Source organism: Dasypus novemcinctus, chromosome 2 (assembly GCF_030445035.2).
Source record: "Dasypus novemcinctus isolate mDasNov1 chromosome 2, mDasNov1.1.hap2, whole genome shotgun sequence".
Taxonomy (NCBI): domain Eukaryota; kingdom Metazoa; phylum Chordata; class Mammalia; order Cingulata; family Dasypodidae; genus Dasypus; species Dasypus novemcinctus.
In genome coordinates, this window is record NC_080674.1 from 143,792,278 (window position 1) to 143,808,208 (window position 15,931).

General features: G+C 40.9%; 1 protein-coding gene across 4 annotated transcripts in view; it reads left to right on the plus strand.

Moving 5' to 3' along the window:
- The first annotated feature begins 557 nt into the window (after positions 1 to 557).
- SMAD5 (SMAD family member 5) overlaps positions 558 to 15,931 on the plus strand; it is a 93,555-nt gene continuing 78,181 nt past the window's right edge. Inside the window, exon 1 of one of the 4 annotated variants that reach the window (XM_004467396.3) lies at positions 558 to 731. The gene's annotated coding sequence lies outside the window, so the exon portion shown is untranslated. Of the gene's footprint in view, positions 888 to 15,931 lie in introns of all 4 variants that reach the window. The other 3 variants (XM_058279107.1, XM_058279104.1, XM_058279101.2) reach the window with 3 other exon arrangements.

A 15,931-nucleotide genomic window follows, 5' to 3' on the forward strand; every position in this document is an offset into this window, starting at 1 on the left:
GAGAGGGTGTTTATCTTGAACTGCTGGAATTGAGCCTAGGCCATGCCAGTCCTACTCTGGGAATTCCTGGCAGGCCCGCAAGGGGATGGGGGTGGGTGGGAGTGTGGGTATAGTGGTGGCTCCAAGAGTTTCACATGGAAGGGGTTTTAGGGCCGCATCTAGTAGCAGGGGTAGTGTGATGTTGAAGAACGTGGTTTGAAGCTACTTTTGCATAGAGAGGACTCCCTACAATCAGATTTATGTTACAAATCAATAAAAGTAGCAAAGTCGTATCCGAAGATGCCTTTATTTACACTTTATATGCGACTGATCATATCTCCAACTGTCTATATCAAGGACAATTATTTTAATTTGAGTTGATTTGGTTAGTGAAGGCTACTGGTGGCTATTGTGATGGCGGAAAGTAACCGATTCCCACTCCAAAGCCCGATCATTGACGCGAAAAGCCTCCGGCTGATAGAAGCAGAAGGTGCCATGCTGAGCCAAGCGCGGACGCTTCCTTCAGCCTGCAAAAGAGAGACCTTCCCAAGCTCCCGGCAGCAGTCACTCGATCCTTTGCGCGCATGCGTCTATCCCAGCGGGCGTTCTCCCAGGCTCCCTCCTTCCTTTCCTCCTTCATCCGGGTCCTGGGCAAGCGGGCGCCGTGCGCGTGTCCCGAGGCCGAGCTACTAATAAAGTTGTACTGAGGGGAAGCGCAGCGTCGGCATCGGGAGAGTGCACCCAGTCGACCCGTGAGTGACTGAGGGGCCTCTGGGCGGGAAGGATCGGGGGCTATAGGCTATGCCGGGCACGGCTCGCCCTCAGCCTCCAGCTGCCGGAGTCCGGCTGGGCCGGGGGCGTTTGGCCGCGGGAGGAGCGGAAGCGACCCTGGGCCTGCGGGGCGGGAGGTAGGCCGAGTCCCAGCCTGCTGGGGTCCCGGCGGGCGGGGATGGCGCGGTCCGTCAGGCTGTGGAGGCCTCGCCTGCGGCGGGGCGTCCTGAGGCGGGGCGTAGGCTAGCCCTCGCCCCTTGCCAGTCCTTACCACTCCGGCTGGAGGGAGGCGCTCGGGGACGTCCTCAGGGGGAAATCCCTCGGCTCTGCTTCTTTTCCAAGGAGCGATTTGTTCTTCTACCTCATTTAAACACCACCCTCAATACATACCCCTGATATGATTGCCTTGCCCGGCTAAGCGGCTTGTTCTGCAGCACTGCAACGCCGTGAATGGCTCGGTGAATCCTTGCCGCCGTCGCTTTGTATTTCAAAGATAAGGATTAATGCTTATCGGTGGGAATTACACTCTAGACAGTTGTGATCTGCTCCTGCACTCAGCTGGTCGTTAGACCTGGTTTCTGCTACTTGCCGTGTCCGTTTTCATTATAGCAAAGATTTCTTCTACTTCATGTAAACTTCTCCTTTGCTGCAAAGAGAATGCCAAAGCAGTGTCTTTTTTTCCTTCACCATTTTCTGACCCCGCCCCGGACCTTCAATAGTAGTACTGAAATTCACAGATTTATATCTTGGTGTTTCCCTCCACTTCTCCACCCCACTCGCCACCCACCTTTCTCCTCTTCCGATTTCAGCCACTCTTAATTCCGGGAGTTGGGAACCTAAGCTTTGAAAACTCCCATGTGGTCCTTGTCCTAAATTGGGGCATTCTCAGTAACCAAAACAAATGTTGGTTGCAAAAAGAGTTGGCATGAGTATAGTTGAGGTATTTGGACATTTCCTAACAGAATGTTCCAATTCTGGTTTTGATGGTATAGTAGAATGGGGCTGTAGGCCAGCCGGGAGGTGAGGAATGCCTGAACACCCTGGGCCAGATCTCTATCTTGATTGTAGAGACATTGTTTCCTGACCAGCTGAAAGTCTAGAGAAAGGGAGAGGAGAGAAAAAACAAAACAACAAGCATTCTTGGTTGCTTTTGAGTTTAAATGGGGTGGGGTGCTAAGTATATCTTGTTTACCTTATCTTTCCGTGGAAAAAGTTTTGAAGTCTAGTTGGGTTTTTCATATCATGCCTGTCGCCTAGCACTACCAAAAGTGTCCTTGTCCAGCAACAATGACTGAATTAATAGGTTGAGGTTCTATCTTGGTCTCAGTAAGTTGAGCGGAAAATAGTTTTGTTGCCATTTTTTCTTTTCTTTCCTTCTTTCTTTTTTCTTCTTTTATAACTAGAGTACTTGAATTGCCAAGAGTGAATTAATTTTTAATTTTAATTTGAAAGCTGAAAGGTTGAACAGCTTATTCTAAATAGATTTAATAACACTGCAAATAGTTTTAAATTTATGCTAGATGCCATTGTGGCAGTATCTGTTGTGGTGAAAATAATACCTAGACTCAATGTGACAGTTTCACATTTATTGATCTGAATACCATGAGTGTGTTCCGAATTCGGTAAGTAGTTCTTTGAAGGCCTCTAACAAATTATTTTATATTCTTTCTTTTATTTATTTTTTCTTTCCAGAAGGTTCCAGGGGTTGAACCCAGGACCTTGTACATGGGAAGCAGGCGCTCAACCACTTGAGCTATACCTGTATCCCGTACTCTTATTTTTTTCCCTCTAATGTGAACCCTGAGATCATGAAGTACAAAACAACTCAGAGAAGCCCATTTAACAAAAATTTAACCTTCATAAAGGTTGTACATATATTTAGAATTTTAGAAATTTTTATGATGACTTGCATGATCTTTTTCAGAAGCATCCTCCTTTCCATCCCTTTCTATGTTGCTATTCCCTCAGTGTGCCTTTTCTTTTTGTCCATCTGTTCTTATTGCATAAGCTTTGTCCTTGTATCTTTGTTACAAATATCTCTGCATCATCATTTTATGCCCTATTCCTTTCAGATCATAGCTGAATTAGGTAGTAAAAGTTAGGTGAATTTTCTCAACTGACTTTTAGGTTTTAAATGCATCTGTATGATAATAAAAAGAAGGAAGAGAGCAGCAAACTAGGAAAAGATATTTTTGTAGGTTCTGTGTAGATCTGGTGGCATTATCAGCTTGTCTGGTTCACAGTGTTAGGTGCCATAGTAATGGGTGGATTGATTACATTTCTTCCCCCTCTGGCAAAATCAGCTATTAATTTCAATGCTAGTCAGTGGCAGAATGTTGTTACTAATGAGGTTTGAATCAGATTGTTGTTTACTGTTGGTTATGTAACAGGTTGCTGGGAGTATTATTAAAAGTTGCATTCTAAAGCAAGGTGTAGAAGTAAGTAAGTTTTGCTTACCTTCTTCACTGGGTTTTAATTCTTGGCTGAACCTGAAGGCACATTAGACCACAACCATAATTATACCAGGGCAGCCTGTCTGTTTCCTGTTTTCATCATGAACCCAAATATCATGATTTGCAGTGGTGATCTTTTTTGTCCTTTGCGTTGAAACAGAGGCAATATGTTTTCTTTCTCTACGGAAAACAGATTTGTAACTTGGTCAGATCAAAGATCTGGCTTCCTAGTGTTTTGAACATAAGCAGTAAAATACCAGTTTTCGTTTCTTAGTAATTTAAATTGAAATACTGTTTTAAGACCTATTTCATGCATTTTTATTGTTTTATGTAAATTTTAAGGTTACTAGTAGTTTGTAGAGTCTTTGAATTAAGAAAGCCCTTTTTGTTTATGACTTATTGGTATTTATTATTACCAGATGTATATGTTGGTTTAGGCAATGAGCCACACATTTGGGTAAATTTCAGAGCTGACTTGAGTACGTTTTAGGATATAACTAACTTTTTTCTCCTGGTTTATCAGTTTTCCCTCTTCTCTTTATTTCTTTTGGTCTTTGTACTTTGCTTCTCTTTTTGTGCTTCATACTAGGCACAAAGAAGAAGGCAAAATGGCTTATTTCTTCAAATGTTACAAGCATGTTATATCTTACGGGTTTGCCAGTCTACTCATAAAGTCAAAGACTTTGGAGATTTCCTTTTATAAGGGACAGTAGGAGCCTGAGGAATGATTCTGATCTCTACCACTCTGGATATCCTAGAGAAAATAGTATCTGGGAGGGTAGGATCCAAGAAAGCTCAGATCCATAGTGATAGGGCACATCTCCACCAAAGATAATGATGAATGGCCCCCCCCACCCGGGCCAAATATTATACTTGTTTTCCTACTTACAAAATTAATAGAATAATAATAATTGGAATTTTCAGTTTTGGATTATCCAGTTCACTGCTACTGCTTTATCTCTAACTAGAACTCTCAATCTGAGAGGTGGTGTGCTTATTAAATTGGAAGATCAAGATACAAAACTCTTTTGAAAGCATTATTTTTTATTTTATTTTATTTTTTTATTTTATTGACTTTGTAATAATATTACATTAAAAATATATATATATGAGGTCCCATTGAACCCTACCACCCCCACCCCACCTCTCTCCCCCCCAGCAACACTCCCTCCCATCATCATGACACAGCCATTGCATTTGGCAAGTACATCTCTGGGCACCCCCGCACCCCATGGTCAACGGCTCACACCATGGCCCACACTCTCCCCCATTCCATCCAGTGGGCCCTGTGAGGATTTACAATGTCCGGTGATTGCCCCTGAAGCACCATCCAGGGCAGCTCCATGTCCCAAAACGCCTCCACCTCTCATCTCTTCCTGCCTTTCCCCATACCCATCAGCCATCATGTCCACTTTTCTCAATCCAATGCCACCTTTTCTATGTGGACATTGGATTGGTTGTGTCCATTGCACCTCTATGTCAAGAGGAGGCTCAGATTCCACCTGGATGCTGGATGCAATCCTCCCACTTTCAGTTGTAATCACTCTAGGCTCCATGGTGTGGTGGTTGTCCTTCTTCAACTCCATCTTAGCTGAGTGTGGTGAGCCCAATAAGTCAGATTGTAGGTGCTGGAGTCTGTTGAGACTCAGGACCTGGCTATCACATTGTCAGTCCAGAGATTCAAATCCCCTAAATATATCTTAAACCCCGACACTAACTGTACCTCCAGCACATTAGCATGAAAGTCTTATGAAGAGAGATCCCATCTGAGTCCAGATTCGTCACACATAAACACCAGTTCCAAAGAGGGGCCATCTGACCTGGTAGTTAACCCCATCGGCCATGACCATAACTCCCATGGGTCTCTTTAGCCCTCGAAGGAACCGATATCTGGGGGTTGTATCTGTTGAAAGCATTATTGAAAACTAAATATTGTTGTTAGGTCCTGCTAATTTCTCAGTCTTATAGGTCACCTTCTTTTTCTAACAACTTAATCTTCCACAACTTTGAAAAGATAGGATAATTACTGACTTAGATTTTTCATAAACAATCAGCCAGTTCTGGGCTCTTTATTTTGTTTTGATATTTTTTGCCTTGGGTAGCTAGGTGGGGAGGTTTTTGACCCCATTCTAGGAGAGAGGTGATTTCAGTGATTTTTCTTCCTGCCTTTACTGAATCCTAACCTTGGTTGAGATAATATTTTGGAAGAATGAGTCCTTTATTAGACATGTGTAAGCAATATTATGGAAATTCATTTTTGGAAGCTAGTTGTTAAAATGCATTTTGTGAACAGGTTTAGTGATTCCTTTTGACACCAGTCTTTCCTTGTAATGTGTATATAATTTACAAACTGGTATTCTTTGGAAATTTGAAAAGGGTTTGATAGATTGTGGTGAGATTTTAACTGGATTTTTCCTTTTGATTTATATATATGTTGTTTCGTTATTACTAAAAATAATATAAAAAACTAGCATCCCTTCCCATCTTTTTTTGAGCATAGCAGCTGGAGGCCTGGGAGGTGGCTTACACTTCAAATTTAGCTGTGATCTCAGAATATGGCTGGTGCTTTCAGGGCAAGTTTTTTTTTTTGTTGTTGTTGTTGTTTTAAAGATTTATTTTTTATTTATTTCTCTCCATTTCCCACCTTCCACCTCCCCTCCCCCCCAGTTGTCTGCTCTCTGTGTCCATTCACTGTGTGTTCTTCTGTGTCTGCTTATATTCTTGTCAACGGTACTGGGAATTTTGCTGCATCAGCTCTCTGTGTGTGTGGTGCCACTTCTGGGCAGGCTGCACTTTTTTCGTGCTGGGTGGCTCTACTTACGGGGTGCACTCCTAGCATGGGGCTCCCCTACGTGGGGGACACCCCTACGTGGGGGACACCCCTACGTGGCACGGCACTCCTTGTGCACATCAGCACTGCACATGGGTCAGCTTATCACATGGGTCAGGAGGCCCTGAGTATGAACCCTGGATCTCCCATGTGGTAGGCGGATGCTCTATCCGTTTAGCCAAATCCACTTCCTGCGAGTTTTATGTTGTTGAATTTTGTTTTCATGATGTGTTAGGGTTTGTCTAGCATCCTATTTGGTAGGTTATATAACTTGAGATCTAGTTATTTTCATTTGTATGTTCCCAGGAAGAGGGGAGATGGCACAAATATTCCAAAACCAGTCTTTTGTTTTCTTCCCCGTATTCACATCTTTGTGCTCATTTAATGAGTGTTTATTTAACTCACTGGTCATTTCCACTCTTTGAAGTTGAAACTGTAAATTAAATGATGATGACCAGAGCTGAAAAGGTATACAGAGACATATTTGCTCCATTTTTTTACCAGTAGGGGACTTGAACTTTGGGGTGCGTATGAAGTAGTTGGAGAACAATTTCATAAAGCCTTGGAACATATGTTGTGTACACATCAGCTCTTTGTGTTCCAGAGATACATTATACAGTAATGATTTGGTATCTGCACTCGATTTTATAATTTAAAGGAAAACAATATAAGATTGACCAGCTGTGTATCTATTCCTGTGCCCACAGGCCTGTGCAAACACATCGGATAGCAAATAGGGAAGGAATCTGGTAGGTTCTGTGGAGGTGCGTGATATAGCTAGATCAGGCTCTACATAATTAAAGGACTTAGAGGAGCAGGTGAAGTTTAAAGCGTGATTAAAATCTAGGAAACAAAAGTCTGGATGTGGAAGATGAAAATGTAGAGAGTTGTGTGGGCACAAAGGTAATAGGCAAAATGATTTTGCTGTCAAAAGTATCAGGGATCATGAGTTCAGCTACAGAAAGGGTTTGAAATCCATTTTGAGAACTTTTGATGTCTTTGGAAATCAGGAGCCACAATTTGGAAGAGTGGTGGTTGAAGTGTTTATCTGGGAAAATAATTTTGATGCCCGTGTGTGTATCCCCTCTTCCTTGTAGATGTTCCCAGAAGAATAGAATTTCTGAATCTAAGAGAGCTTGTGGGCAAACTTGTATTTGGTTTCTTTCTCTGTTCTCTGCCTGCAATCATGAATATGGTTTACATGTTTTGTAGTAATGGTACACCTGGATCTAGGGTTGCTTTCACAGTGGTAGTGGGTAGTCTATTTCTGCTGAAACTTGTTAACTACTGTTGATACTAGAACCACAAGGGTAGGGGAATTTTAAAGCTTTATCCCACCGACCCCCAGAAAGTCACCCTTGGATAAAGATAGGCAAGTGAGTTTTTTCCTTTGCCGATGATGCTAAGGGTTTTAGTTCCCAAATCTGCTACATAAAAATATGGGAGGTAGGGTCTTACTCCCAAACCTAATGAATCTGAATTTTAGGGTAGGTTTTGAGGGATTTGTTTCTTCAACACCTTGCCTGTAATTCTTTTGAACAGGTTTGGCCGAGATGATGGTGGGTTGTGACCCATGTGGGCATTTATTTGCATGGGTTGAGATACTCAGGAGATTTTGTTTTGTTTTAACTAGCAGAGCTGGGAGAAATTTGGGGGGTTGTTTTTACTTGCCTTGTACTTTAGATCAGGGGTTCTTAACAAGGGTCCGTGAGCTAGAATTAAAATTAAAAAGAACATTATTCTTGTGGGGATATGTTGGTGTGGGTGTGATATATTTATAAAATAGTACACAGTATAGTGTGGACTTAGTAAGGGGTCCGTGGTTTTCACCTGACTGGCAAAGAGGTCGGTGGAACAAAAAAGGCGAAGAACCCCTGCTTTAGATTGAAGTAATTAGATGTTGGAGCAGAAAGTGAAGCAGTTGTTTCTCTGCATTTACTTTCTAAGTCTGGGCATGAGTAGTGTTGCTTCAGGACTCTAGTGACAAGAGTGTTTCACAGAGTTGAGGAGAGGGCATTCCCTGCCTTTGCCACTGAACCCAGCCCTGCTCTGCACCTAAAGGATTGGCTGGTTTGAGATTATCTGGAGGCTGATTCTTTCAAGAGAGGGAAGTGGAGGTGGAAGAGGAGGAATGAACTGATATCTAGTGGTGCCTGTAGCTTGGGAACCCATTTGGTGAAATCCATTTGAATACTCTCAGGCATACTTGGGAGGCCCTTTGTCTGCCGGGAGCTGTGTGTGTGTCTTTCTGTTTATATGCCTCTGTTTGGGGAGGAAGGGTGCTTTGTGTGTATGTTTATGTGAGTTGGTCAGGAGGTTGTACTTTTAGTAGCTTTGGGTAACTGTACTTTTGGATAACTGATGTTAATATGACTTCACTTGAAATGGAAGTCTGGTGAAGCTTAGCAATATTTTATTTGTATATTTACCATGCAGAATGTAACTTCCAGTCTTCCTTTAGCTTTCATGTCAGCCTTCCCCAAATCAATTTTCTTCTTCCAGTTGCCCAGGCTGACACCTTGGAGTCACTGACTTCTTTGTTTTTTCCCACACCCCTTATCTCTTCCATCAGGAAACCTATTATATCTAGATTTGTCCACTTCTTGCTATCCCACTGCTATTACCTTGGTCTAAGCCATCATCATTTCTTATCTGGATTACTGCAACTCTGAACTGGGTTCTGTCTTTTATCCTTGCTACTGCTGCTTCCCTCCCCCTCAATTCTCAGCATACCAGCCAGGGAAATTGTGTCAGAAAATGTCATGTCAAAACTCTTAATGGGTTTCCATTTTACTAATAACAAAAGCAAAAGTCCTTATATCCAGTTGGTTCTCTTACCTCTTTGACTCTGTTTCCTTGTCTTTTCCCTCTTGTTCACTTTATTCTCAGGCTATACTAGTCTCTTGGTAGTTCCTTGAATGTGCCAGACATGCTTTCACTATGCTCCTGCCTGTTGCATTGCCTGTTGCCTTTGTCTATAATGGGTATCCTCCCAAGGACTGCAGAGTTCACTGTCTTAGTTCCTTAAAATCTTGGCTCAGTCGGCACCTTTTCATGCAGCCCAGTCCAAACACCATATTTAAAATTGCACTTCCACCCTCCCACTCTAGCCCTGACTGTATGCCTTCCCTTGCTTAATTTTTCCCTATAGTAATTTTCACCTAACTTAACTGTGTTACATCAGTTAGGTGTTATATTTTATCTGTCTCCACTGGAATGTAGCATGAGGTACATTCTCCTTTATTTTTTGGTCTCCTTTATTCACTTCTATTATTCTCAGTTCCTAGAACACTACCTCTGTAAATATTCTTTCTTTTTTTTTTTTAATGTTCTTTTGAATGAATAAATAACTTGAAAGAATAACAACTTCTCTCAATGTGCTCGGTATTATTTCCTTAAAGATTACATTCTAGTGTGGGAGACAGACAAAAAAAAGTGAAGAAACAGATAATTACTGTTTTAATTTCTAAAGGCTGCCAATACAATACCAGAGATGTGTTGACTTTTATAATGGGAATTTATTAGGTTAAAAGCTTACAGTTCAGAGACTGTGAAAAGTGTCTAACTCAAAATCAAGTCATCATCAAGGGATGCGGTCTTTCCAAGTCGCAACTGTGGGCAATCAGGCACATGGCAGGGTCATCTAAAGATGCTTTCTCTTGGAGTTTACCTGTGGGCAGTCAGGCACATGGCAGGACATAATGCTGGTCTGCTTATCTCTCCCCTCTTCTCTGGGCCTCCTTTCTTCAGCTTTGAGCTGCTCCGTGGGCCTACCTTCTTGGGTGAGTGGGGGTTTCCTTGCCTCTGTGCCCCGCTGATTATATCCCCTGGAACCTCACCTGTCTCTGAGGCTTTTTTTTTTCCTTTTTCTGTGTCTGTGGATTTTTAGTCTTCTGTTTATAAAGGAACTCCAGGAAGAGGATTAAAATCCACGCTTAATGAAGTGGTCACATCTTAAGTTAAGATCCTACTTGCCAAAAGATCCTACTTACAATGGGTCCACACCCACAGGAATGGGTTAACTTTTTTTTTTTTTTAATTTTTTTATGTTTTTTATGTTTTTTTGTGTGTTTATTCTTTAACGTTACAGTCAAGAAAGATGAGGTCCCCATATACCACCCACTCCCCTCACCTCACTCTTCCCCCCATAACAACAACCTCCCCAGTCATTATGAGACGTTGGTTGCGTTTGGTGAATACATCTCTGAGCACCCCTGCACCTTATGGTCAATGGTCCACATCATAGCCCACACTCTCCCACAGTCCACCCAGTGGGCCATACAGTGTCTGGTAACTGTCCCTGGAGCACCACCCAGGACAGCTCCAAGTCCCGAAAACGCCCGCACATCATATTTCTTCCTCCCACTCCCTACCCCCAGCAGCCACCATGGCTACGTTCTCCACACCAATGCCACATTTTCTTTGATTGCTAATCACAATAGTTCATGAATAGAGTATCAGTAAGTCCACTGTAATCTATACTCTATTCCTCCATCCTAAGAATGGGTTAACTTTAAGAACATGCTTTTCTGGGGTCCATACAGCTTCAAACCATCACAATTATAAATTGGTTAATATCTTGAAGGAAATAAACATAGGATTGGATTAGAGAATTAGGGAAAATCTTCTTTATATACCTTGATGGTATGATCAGAAAGGTCTCAGATATTAGCTAAAGCTAAGACTTGATTGATGAAAGAGCTGGAAATTAGAGATTGAGACTTAAGGAAAGTGGTCCAGGCACAAAATGGCATTTGAATAATCTCTGAAATGCAAAAGACATTACTATGGAAAATGCTTTTGAAGAATTCTTACCAATATTTATTGGGAACAGAAATAACATTTTCAGAGTTTTATTCTATTGTTTTGGGGAGCTGTGTCTCATTTGTCGTAAGAGGACTTACTGTGAATAATGCTACCTGGATGGATTACTTGCTGGGTTAGGTGCCCTTCCTTTTTCCCTCTTGTGTTCTCTGAATGCCTTGTGCTTATCTCATCTTACTTACCATATAGTGTGTAATGGTCTCTTTTGGTGTCTGCCGTGCTAGATTACTCTGTGAAGGGAGAGTCTGTATCTTGCATTTTTGTTATCTCCAGGGCCACTGCTCACCTTATAGTACCTTTGTATGAGATTTAGAGAAAGGTACCCTCACTTACTCTTTAAGCCAAACTACCCTTATGCAGTTAGCAGTTTGCGTAGCTTGGCAGCATAGCCGTGATTAATTCTTGCATGTACACAATGTCTAGTAGGTACTCAATACATGTTTAGTGATCCATAGCTATTTATAACAGGTATTTCAGTTCATGTACTACATGAACTTTAAGAAGTATGTATATTGTATGATAATGTTTCTGTTTTTCTATTGAGTTAACTTCGAGTACTATAGTTATGAAGTATTTGCCCCTACTTTCTGATTGATTTTTCTTAAACTAGTTCTAGACTCCAAATTTATATAGCTCCAAATATAATGGAAGGAGTTCTTTTGAAACACGAATGACCTTTTTTTTTTAAAAGCAGTTCATTGAGGTATATTCATATACTGTACCATTCATCCAAAGTGTACAGTCAGTGGCTCTCAGTATAATCAGAGCTGTACATTCTTCACCACAATCAGATAATTTTAGAACATATTCATTACTCCAAAACAAAAAACTCCATACTCCTTATACCTCTGATGGTGATATAAAGGAAATTGAAAGTCAACTTAGGGAGCAGATTTGCCTCAAGCAGCTGAGTCCCTGCCTCCTACATGGGAGGTCCCAGGTTTGGTTCCCAATGCCTCCTGAAAAAACAAACAATAAACGAAACAAACCAAAAAAGCCAACTCAGGGAAGCCAATGTGGCTCAGTAGTTGAGTGCCAGTTTCTACATATGAGATTCTGGTTCATTCCCCAGCCCCTGGTACCTGAAAAAAAAAAAAAAAAGCCAACTTAAAGGAGCTCCCTCTGACCAAAACTGGTACAATTTGAGCAAGAAAATAATATTACAAAATTATGTATATTCTCTTACAAGTCAGAGAATTAAGTAAATATTCATGAGTCTTTACAGATAGAAATAATAATGAATAAAGAAATGAATTGCCACATGATGTAATATTATGCAGCTGTAAGAAGAAATGAAGTTGTAAAGCATACGACAACGTGGGTGAACCTGGAGGACATTTGTTGAGCGAAGCAAGTCAGGCACAAAAGGACAAATACTGTATGATTGTGGTACTATGAACCAAATATATTGTGTAACATAATGTATAATTTTAAAAAATTGTGTATGTATCTGGTACACTTAACTTGAGAAATATGTTTTTATTCAATTGTTTTTTGTTTTTAATTGTTTATATTTTCAATTATTAAATGTACAAAATAAAGTTAATTTAAAAAAGAAATGAATTCAGGAGAAGGGACAGCTAGCTGTTCCTTATATAAGAATTCCAATTAATAAATGTAGAAAGAGTAAGGGAAATAGAAAACCACTATTAGAATACCAGTAATAATTATTGTAGACATGAATATTTTTGAAGGAACATATGTTTCACTAAGCTTACAGTTGATTACTAAGCTTACAGTGAGAGTAAAAACAAGTATGGCTCATCTCGTGGAATTTACATTCTTGTGGGGCAGATTGGACAGATAAATGTAAAAATATATAGGTATCGTAAGTGCCTCAAAGTAGAGGTATGTGGTGCAGTAAGAGTATATAATAGGGGAATTTCCCTGAAGAAGTGATGCTTGGGCTGAAATAGAAGTGAGATATGTGTGTGTGTGTATGTGCATGTGTGTGCATTTTTTACTGTCATAGGTTCTTTTTATTTTTTTAAAGATTTATTTATTTATTTCTCTCCCCTCCCCCCCCACCCCAGTTGTTTGTTCTCTGTGTCTTTTTGCTGTGTCTTCTTTGTTCGCTTCTGTTGTCAGCAGCACGGGAATCTGTGTTTCTTTTTGTTGCGTCATCTTGTTGTGTCAGCTCTCCGTGTGTGCGGCGCCATTCCTGGGTAGGCTGCACTTTTTTTGCACTGGGCAGCTCTCCTTACTGGGCGCACCCCTTGCACCTGGGGCTCCCCTACGCGGCAGGGCACTCCTTGCACGCATCAGCACTGCGCATGGGCCAGCTCCACACGGGTCAAGGAGGCCCGGGGTTTGAACCGTGAACCTCCCATGTGGTAGACGGACGCCCTAACCACTGGGCCAAGTCCGCCGCCCATAGGTTCTTTTATAATGTTTTTTACCTCTTAGTTTTGAAGTTTTCATTTTTGGTTGAGGTACCATTGCATTTCTTTGGATTTCTCAGTTACTGTTCTGTTACTCTTCAATCTATAGTTGTAGTTTTTCAGAAGAATTTCAGAGAACCTAACAAAGGGATTTATATATCTTACTACTACCCTGATTTTCTTTATCCTGATTTTTCTTTTCTTTATAGCTCTGAGGTCATTTCTCTAAGAAATGGCAAAATATATCAATGAAAGGGTATTATCAAGTCAGAAGTAAAGTATAAAAGATGAAGATAATAGCAGATAGTGATTCACAGTTGTTTTTAGTCAATCCAAGTTCTGATGTAAAAGGTAACATACATTCCTGTCTATTCAATTACTGTCCCTCTGTGCTCGCTGTACTTTTTTTTTTTTTTTTAAGCAAACGCTGTACTTTTTAAAATATTCTTCTTTAATACCCTAGCTCTGTTAGCTGTCAGGTGGAAGCAAATCTAGGGTAAAACTAAGTAATGTGCTAAACAGCATATGAAGCTCTTCATAGTACCTTCTCTTCTTTTCATTATTTAAGATCTTTAAGCTTACAGATAGTTCCTTTTAAGTGTGAGTTTCTAGCAAGGGACATTCCTGGCAAGTTGTAGGCAGTCAGTAAATTTTTAATAAATCAGGTATCCTCCCAAATTCAACTCTCACTTATATCTTACAAATCTAAACATTTATTCCTTCTCTCTTGAGCTTTAATGTCACATCTGTTGGATAAGCAACAAATTGCTTCCTTAGAACTCTCCATCATCACCTTCCTACCTTATTACATTATTTGTAATGTCCCTCATTCCTTTTCTATTGCTCCTACCACCATTACCCTAGTCTGTGTCCCTCTAATAGTTGGATTACTAGTATGTTTTCTCAACCCTCTCTTCCTTGGTCATGTCCTGCTGCCATTCTAATTGGTGTGAAATGGTATCTTTTTGTGGTTTTGATTTCTCCTTCCTTGATGGCTAATGATGTTGAACATCTTTTCATGTGCCTTCTGGCCATTTGTATATCCTCTTTGGAGAAATGTCTGTTCGTATCTTTTACCCATTATTTAATTGGGCTGTTTTCTTTTTGTTGTTAAAACAGTTGAAGGATTTCTTTTTATATTCTGGATATTAAACCTTTATTGGATATGTGCTTTTCAAGTATTTTTTCCCATTACTTCCATGATAAAGTCCTCTGAGGAACAAAAGTTTTTAATTTTTAAATTTTAGTGAGGTCCCATTGATCTTACGTCTTCTCATTACTTTGCTTTAGGTGTAAAGTTTTAAGGAACCATTGCCTAACATAAGGTCCTGATGATGCTTCCCTTTGTTTTCTTCTAGGAGTTTGATAGTTATATTCAGGTCTTTGATACATTTTGAGATGATTTTGTATAGTGTGAGGTAGGGGGTCCTCCTTTTTATTTGCAAACAGAGATCCAGTTTTTATCCTTTTCCTTTGGATGAGTCATCATTTCCTGTTTCTTTTTGTTTGTCTTCTACTCTTTTGTTGCACATTGTACATTTTAATATCTTAAAATGTTAACTCTGGGATTTATTCTCTGAGATTTCTGTTTCTTGATTTTGTAACAGCTGTTGATATGACAGATATTCTTGAGCTTCAGCGTGTAGGTCTACCCAAGGCAGGTACAGTGTGTAGGGTTTACCCTGTCTTTCTGGGCCTCTGTTTTTTCCTAGGCTTTTGCTTGTCAGCTGTTTTATAGTTTCCCTGCTTGCAGAAGTTTCTTTATCCCCTCTGTTTCCCAGGAGGCAGACTCTCCCAAGTGTTTGATTCTGGCAGGGCTTTGTCCCAGATTGTCAGCCTCTATAGTTTTTTATATTCCTTTCATTGTCTCATTTACTTTCACCTGGAGAGCAAATTCTGGGAGGAGAGCATACCAGAGAGGACTTTCTCAAGTCAGTCTTTCCCAGCTAAAGTAGGGCCAGGGACCCATGAAAGGGGTGTAGACTGGTTCCAAAATGCCCTGGGGAAGGGCATTGGAATGGGTGCCAAGAGCTTCTCCGACACCTCCATTAAGCTGAGCTTTCCTGACCTGCCCAGCAAATGTAGCCCTTCAGCTGTCTTCTGTAACCCCGAGGAAATGCAGTGTCTTGAAGTATCCTCTGCCACCCCTGTCTGGGATGGGTTGAAACAGTAGTGCTCTTAGATCAGAGCCCCCCCGCAATCTGAATTTACTAATCTAAAGATACGATCAGTCATCAGCTGTGCCCACCCCTGTTCTTGGAGAGGAGGATTTTCATGTCTCTTTCTGACACCAGCAAAGTAGCTGGGGGCTGGACTCCAAGGTGTCCTGATAAACGAGTGGAGGAAGAGCACCACTAGCCACTCTGTAGAGACTAGTTTATAAGTTCACTGTTCTTTATCATAATTTATCAGCCTCTTCCTCTTCCCTGAATGCTGAACAGTGTTCTAGCCTCCAGAGTTTCAAAATAGTTGTTTCAGACACTTTATGCCTGTTTAATAGTTGTTTTGGTGGAAGAACTGAGTACTGGAGTTCCTTACTGTGCCATCTTCTTACATTCCTCTTGCCATCTTGCACTTTTATGCTATGAAGATGGCTTCTTTCCTTAGATCTCATGAACCAATCTCTGCTAGCTTCAGCTTTTTCTTCCTCACCTCTTGTAATCTGCATAGAATTGAAGAGAGTTAGAGCCTTG